Genomic DNA, 8105 nt, shown 5'->3' with positions numbered 1-8105 from the left:
GGGGGGGGGTTGTAAGCAACTATTTGGGTTTTTGTGGTAATCTCACGGTATCAGAACTGAAAAAAAAAAATTGGGTCATCGCGAATACGTAGATGGTACGAAACGTTTTTTTGAAAGATGTGGACAATTTTTACAAAATGTTTTGCTTTTTTTACTACCCGCATTAACAAAATATGTACTTGAGACAAAAGTGCCTAAACTGAAAGTAATTTGATTAAGTTTTCAAACACTATCTTAAATAAAAATTTGAAACATTTGTATTATGTTTTTATATTGTTTGAACAAGGTTTAACGTCCTCGCAAAAGTCAGGGACATATGAAGATGAGTGTCAAGGATACACCAATATTAAGGATTTTATGAGGAAGGGTGTCAAAGGGACACCTATATTAAGGATTTTATGAGGACGGGTGTCAAGCAGACAACAGCAGTGAGTGTCATATTGCACGAGTGTCAATGAGACACTTACAGTTGGGGTCTTATAATGACTGGTGTCAAGGACACACCAACACTCGGGATCATATGAGGGCGAGATCATATTTTTACAATAATAGCAAACAATGAAATGTAATTAATGTAAGACAATTAAATGGAACATTTGATTTTTTTGGTCTGGGTACTTTAAACTGGCCTAGGACCGATATTTTTCCCGGGCACTAGATTGTCCAATGAAGTAAAGTAGGACATCATGAGAAAAAGAAAAAAACACTATTTTTTTGTGAAATTTGAGGGTTTTCTGGTATTTTATTACGTTGGTGATACAATACGTTGGGTTCCGAAAAATGTGTGAAATCCTTCTGGAGCTCGGACAGCTAGACATGAAACTGGGGCTCCCATAATTATTCCATTACTCCCATACAGTGTGAAACGTGTGTTCTACATGTAGTATAAACATAATGGCCGAACTAACAAATGTTTCGCCTTAAACAGATAAAACAATTATTGGACTTCGAAGATCTCTTTGGAAAAAGTTTCAATCGTTGGAATGACGTCAAATATGAGATGGGGAATGCTCACATGCTTCTCAATACATACGCTATGTCCTATAAAGCTTTTAGACCGGAACATTGTTTGGCAAGTAATTTCATGTTCGAGCTGGACACTAGTTATATTTTATTACGTTAGCGATGAGAACCTTTAATGTTAACATTGTCTTATTAATATTACACAAAGCCCGGATGTTCCTGGGAAAACCCATTACTTCTTGTTTCGTTATCAGAACACGATAGTTTGACAACACGCCGATAACACCAAACAGATTAATATGTCGGACAAGAAAGTCAAAAGTGGCCTTCGTAAACTATTCACTGTCGTGACATCGCCAATATGGGTACCAGTAGCAGCCGTTGGAGGTTTGGTGGCAGCACCAGTCCAAGCTATAGGTGATTCAATAGACGAGGGTGATAAAGCGAATAGCGTTTCAAAAGGCGTTGGCTCACTTCCAGGAAATGTTGTTGGAAGGACCATAACAAACCCTTTCAAAGCCATCGAGAAAGTTGGCGAGGCCATGTGGGATGACGAATAAATAGAAGGTTTGTTTAATTGTTTTAAATGTTTAATGTGTTATACGAAAGTAGTGAAACCTAAAGGATTATAATGGACTCTCATTTTTATTTCAACGACTCCTTAATAATTTTCACAAGTTGTACAATGTTACTTATCAGCACAGCAGCAGATCGGAGACCATTCAAAGTTCATAGTCCGTAGTCTTCGTCAGTCCGTAAACAATCCTTCTGATCGCTATTTCTTTAGAAGTGCTGGAAGGATATTTCTGAAATGCTTCCCCTTTTCCCTTAATGTGCCGATTTAATTTTGAGCGGAAGAATAAAATGGCAGAGAGGCAGCCATCTTGGAATGTGATAGTTGAAGTTTGCTATCACTATTTCTTGAGAAGTAGTGGAGCTGGAGGGAAATTGTTCAAGCATCATATGTATATACCCCTTGGTCCTTAATTGTGTCCATTTAATTCCAAGTTTAATCGGGAATATAAAATGGATTTTTCTCTTTCTCTGAAAGTTCTCCTGAGATCTTATATTTCATTGATAAGATGACTAGAGGAAAGAAAGTAAAAAAAGTAAAGTAAAGAAAAGATTAATCTTACGTAGAACCAAGAAAGACCATTCAATGGTAGGGGCAAGATCCAACTGTTATGTCTTGTTTTACTCCGGTCAGGTTGTTTGTCGAACAATCCGTAATCAAGTTACGATTCATCTAAACTTTGGTCTTTTCACGGTAGAACGAAAAATATTCTCATCACGTTCATCACAGCTATAGTACTTTGAATATCGAGAGTGTCTCATACGTGACCATTGTGAGAAAATCAATTGAAAGACATTTAATAGAAAGAAAAAAACGATAGCTTAGCTTCAACCCTGACTCTAGCAACGTTACAAAATCTCGACAATCTACTACTAAAAGTACTATACAAATATACCTCAAAAATTACTTGATATGGTATTTAAGTAACTTTTCACTTGACAAAACTTTTTACTATGTTTTTGACCAAGATATAAAAACAATACATTTTGTACACCCTTAGGTCAAATTTCATGATTTTTATTTTTTATTGTTTAGACATTATGTTAAACAATCAATATTTCACGCCAACAGATCCGTTTTCTATTTCTCATCTGAATTGCTTTCTATTTCAGATGTTGCAGAGCTCCATACTGGAGAGGACAACTGACATATACGTTTACTGGTGTAAAAAATGATTTAATATTTTTGTGTGTGTGTGACAATGATTTAGAGCTTGACATTCGTGCTCAAATCACGATAAACATAAACATATGAATACTATTGGTTTTTTGTTACAAAATATTTCATAACTTGGAAAATGATTTTTAAATAGAACCAGAGTAAGTTTTATACCGTCAAAGTGCCGATATCATAAGAATCAAAAAGGACATATAAAAGTGACCAAAGGCGATATTAATAAATCAGAAAAATACCCTATCGCCAAAAATGCCGGAAGATACTTTTTGTATAAAAAATAATTAAAAAAAAAATCAAAAAAAATCACATGGTGTATTGTGTTGACTTCATGTATTCAGTAGTTTGATATAAGTTTCAGGAGACAGCGAGGTGAATTATTATAGATTTACGATGATAGACATTGATGTTGACAAAATGTTAGTATTTTCTGGACTTTACAGCCAAGAATTTTCATTTATACGGTTTACTAAAAGTCATAGTATCTACGATATTCACGTGAAAATTCTATGTCCAGCTTTCAGGGAAACAATTTTCAATTTGTATAAATGCGTTAAAAAAAAATTGTCAGTGTAGTTTTACCAGAAATGTTTTTATCAGGATTTTAAAATTGTTGTTAAACCGTAATCAGCATAATCACCATTGCCTAGTTCTGCAGAGTTATGTTCTCTTGATCTTAGATTAGTTTAATTTGAATAATATTCCCTTGATATATTTTTCAAAAGACAGAAGGAATGTGTTACTTCTACGACATTTTCCCGAAGAAGAAAATCAAGTTCACCCCAGACTTTTCAATAAATATTGTTTTCCATACATTTGTTTAGCATACTTCATTCTGACTGTCGATAGTTGACTTCATCTATAAAAAGGGTAATACTGTAACGTCCGCTCTCCATGAACACGGGACGTGAAAGTTCTTTTTGGGATGGTTGTGGTGTGATAAACATAATTCAACACTGGATATAAAGTTTACTTATATTTATTAATCCACAGGAAAATCCCGAAGGTACAATACAATCCAATGAAGTTTCATCCATCTTCCACACTATCGCCGGCGCATTCACACTTAACAGTTCACACACATTTAAACAAAACTAAGTCCTCACATCCTAAATATGTACATCCAAACGGCACTAAGTCCGTTTAGACTGAAAGCTGCTGGAGAACTCCTTATGCAAAACGCGCAAGTCTTTTTATATCCCCTAAGGGTTAATTAATATGTATGAATTGAGGATGTGGTCAATTGACCAATCCTGACCTTTAACCCGAAATATGGGCGTATCTAAACCCCTATCTCGTCATTTCCAAATATAGCCCTAGGCACTGACCACTGGTCCCACAGACCGTGTGCTACCTAATAACGACTGACTTTCAGGTTCTATCGTTTGGTTATATTTTACCTTGATATAGAATGAAGGGTGTAAACCTAAAACGGGTTAATTAACTACTGATCTAAGGGAAGCAACTCGAATAGATTTGGCTTACTATAGCGTATAGCTTTAACTACTCTAGGTAACTTTGAACACATAACATATAAAACTTGTCTATTTCCTAGTTCACTACACAACCCCCTTCTTTCGAAGAGTTTGTGTCCCCACAAACGTCATACATAGTTAATAGTTTTCGTAACAAAAGCAATCTATCTATTCTAACGTGAAAACATAAAACATATTAAAATACCATTTTGCGTTTGCATTAACAAAACTTTTCTTACGACATGTACGAGTCTAAACTTCAATGTCAAATATTATTTCCTGACATTCTACACTATTTTAAAACGTTTTGGCACTAAAACATTAAACGCACCAAATATTACGTACTTCTTTGCGTAATAAAAATAATGTTTACAAGCCTATAGCTAACATCGATCGCTCACGAGCTCCTGGCGGCTATATATCCGCAAAGTTCAAACAAACATCGTAAAATTAATGTCTACCAAAATATTAACATACATTTTACTGGTTTACCGTAATGTTTTCAAAAATGTACCTAGTCTACAAAACATACAACAACTCGTACTCTCCGTACATCTCTATCACACGTTATACCCCTGCACACATAAAACGTCATCAGACTGTATATGAATTCTCGATTTTACATCGATATCCTACCTATTTGGCTACTTGGACACAATCGAGCATCATTTTTCAAGTATATTTCTGATACGAAATGACAAATATATGTATGGTTTAGTTGTAACGTCCAAACCCCCAAGTATACGTATCCACTAATACGATATACTACAATATTGAGATAAAATCCACCCATAACCCTTAATTTGAGTTACATCTAAGATAGAAATCTAACATTGGAGGCAATACTCACAACTATAATATTAATGAACATGCTATTCGTACATTACCTTTGACACAGTGAAATAAATTCCAAAAATTCACATGTATAAATGTGATCCACGGAAACAATAACTAATAATCACAGTTAGTGTGTTTGTCCTAAATAATATCTCCATCTGAAATTACTTTAAGTCACTTTTTGATATCACAAAGTTCAGTTATAAAATGTCACTGTAAAGTATCCACGCACGTAATAATCCTTTGGTAATTCTGCATAGTTCAGTCCATTTAAAAGTTACTAATCCAAAAGTAACCAATTTCCGTATTTCACTAAATGTTCTAATCCAAGTCGAAAGTTTGAATTAATATCCCAGTTCAAACACCAGATCAAAGTATCAACGTTTAAATCCCTTGATAATTTTGCACCGTTCCTATTAAAAAGTTAATAATCCTTTAAAAGTCCTGAATGTTCTCTGATAATGATCCAAAATAACAGTTCAACGAACATCACTTTTTGAATTAGATAAGTTCAGTCAGTGAGTCACTTCACAAAGTTGAAATCTTTACCGATTCAAAACAAAATCCATTCTTCATCCCCCCAGGGGTTTGCGTCCATATAGGGCAATAGTCGATGATAACTACGTAATCCAATCTTCATCCCCGCTGGGCATGCGTCCATAAAGGGCAATAGTCGATGATCTTCGTAAGTCCTTTGAAGTTTAAAACTGAGGTCTCTAAGTTTCGATGGCTCGCCCAGTTCGCGTTGTCCTGACAACGAGGGGTGTCCACTTCTGGTCAGTCGTTGGACCTGGCGAGTCCAAACGCTTAGGTAAATTATTGGTAGGGGTGGAAGCTCCCGCTGTGCTAGGGTCGGTCGCGCTGTCCCCAGTACGTGTACCTCCGTAAGGCTTCAAATTGCCACTGTGTATTACAACTGGCTCTGATCTTCCGGAGTAACGAATTCTAAATAACACATCACTAAGCCGTGCGACTACTGTCCACGGTCCGGTCCAATCACGGGCTAACTTAGCCTTAGTTCCCACTATTATTTAATGTTGGAATCTGCGTATTTTATCTCCAATATCATAACACATTTTGGTCATGAATATAGCTACCGTTTTCCGTGCCGTACTGAATGATTGGTAAACTTTGCGAACACGTTTACCGAGTTAATTCGAATTATTACCGAGTTCGAATTGAATATTGTTTCCAGGATATGTCCTTTGAAAAACATTAATTTTCACTTATCTTAATGTAAATCCAGAGTTTACCATTAAATGTGACAAAGTTACTAGCATCCGTGTCAAGAATATAAATTCCACTTTCCAAGCTTGGATATCCGAGAATCGGAGCAGATATGTCGTTATTCCAGTTCGTTGAATGCGAACATACACTGAGCATTTCTTAGTCCATAATTTGAAAACTAAAACACCTTTTCCTGGCGAGGTCACGCAGACATTTCGCTATTAGTGCGAAACCGAACATGAATTTCCGATAATTTGACGCAATTCCGACATCTAACACTCTATAGCTGTAACTCGGTAATATACAAAACTGGAGCAACATCGCTTCAACTGCCGCGATTTTCGAAGGATTTCCAATTAATGCTATCCTGAGAAACCACCTGTCCTAGGACCTAAACTTCATTGTACAAGAAGTTGCATTATTCGCCTTAAATTTCACGCGATATCAAGGCTACCAAACAGCGGTCAAACTATACCAAAACTGTTTAAAATCCTTCGCGTACACAATTATTGTCCAGATGAAGCACCATATATATAGTATTATATGCACTAGCTTCCACTTAGCGCCTACTCCATCCTGGAACACATGATTGGCACTATTCAAAGTCCAAAATCATCTACATGTACAAATATCATCCTCACTAGCTGAGACGTAACGAACGCGGACTTGGCTCAATCTGACATCGATGAAAAGAGTCAAATTAACAAATACAAGCGAATTAAACCACAGCTCCACTGAATGCGACCAAATATCATCTATACGACCAAATAAGTGTAGGATACACATCATCTGCTATGTTAACACATATTCTCCAGGAATTCTTCATTTTCTATGCCAAAACCACGAGCTAAAACTTGTCTCTTCAATTCCACATTTTCACAATTTCTGAATAATGCACATTTCTCCATGACATAAGTAGTTTCAAATCGCGTGCGAAACGGTACTAACACAGGGCGTTCTTCTGGTGTTACATTGTATTCGATGATACGCCAAAAGATGTTTCCATCATGGAATTACTCCTGGCCCCAGAGTCTAATTTCCAATTAAGTTAACGGCTATTTTGCTATCAACTTCCTATCCGCGTTGCTTTGAACATCACGAATTTAGCTTTCACATCTTCCTGTCTGCGACTTTGCGCGGAAGATTTTAAACTTTTCCACTTTCTCCCAATGTCTGTTTTAGCACCACCGTTTGCTTTCCCCGTATGGTCGACCCCATCAACCTTACTGTTTTAGGTCCAGAAATTGGCGATACTTGACTTAGGTTATTCCCTGATTTGAGCCTTCCCGAATCTAGGACTGACTCACGATACACTGATCAAGTTCCTGCTCATTTTACTACTTAGTCTGAGAGTTGTCACAATCTATGAACGATCACAGTTTCCTAAAAGGTCAAAAACATGTGTCTAAAATGCTTAATCATTTTATTTAGCAATCCGAAAGTTCTTTGACACCGTCACAGCTTTTATAACCGTTATTCGACAATATTTTGATGATTTTTAAATGTACTCACGGTTCATTGGATAACATTTCCTATACATGTCCTGTATATATCCTGTATATAATCCCGGAAAATTGTCGGATTTTAACTTCCAAGTAGCGAAAATATTCACTTTTAATTTCCTAAATACTTCTCCGTTAGGCACTATTAACGCGAGACAACACAATGAGTTAACTTCCATAGTAACTCGGAAACCACTAGAAAAATCCTCAGCTTCCCGAGGGTAAATATCCTCCGAAACTCCTTGACCTATGTCCTGCATCATATCCCGAGTAAATAGATTTCTCAATATAACTTCAATATAATAGAGAACACAACTGCTAAACACACAGTCAAAACGTTCCATTACTCAATAT

The 8105-nt window shown here is 36.2% G+C and overlaps 1 long non-coding RNA gene across 1 annotated transcript; it reads left to right on the top strand.

Annotated features, from left to right (window-relative positions):
- The first annotated feature begins 1054 nt into the window (after positions 1–1054).
- Positions 1055–3024, top strand: LOC117316137. The gene is made up of 2 exons (XR_004529829.1): positions 1055–1530; positions 2650–3024. It is a non-coding gene; the product is annotated as an uncharacterized LOC117316137 (long non-coding RNA).
- Positions 3025–8105: the final 5081 nt, after the last annotated feature.

Source organism: Pecten maximus, chromosome 18, assembly GCF_902652985.1.
Source record: "Pecten maximus chromosome 18, xPecMax1.1, whole genome shotgun sequence".
Taxonomy (NCBI): domain Eukaryota; kingdom Metazoa; phylum Mollusca; class Bivalvia; order Pectinida; family Pectinidae; genus Pecten; species Pecten maximus.
Note: the sequence above shows the minus strand (reverse complement) of the source record. Positions and strands in the feature narration are given on the sequence as shown.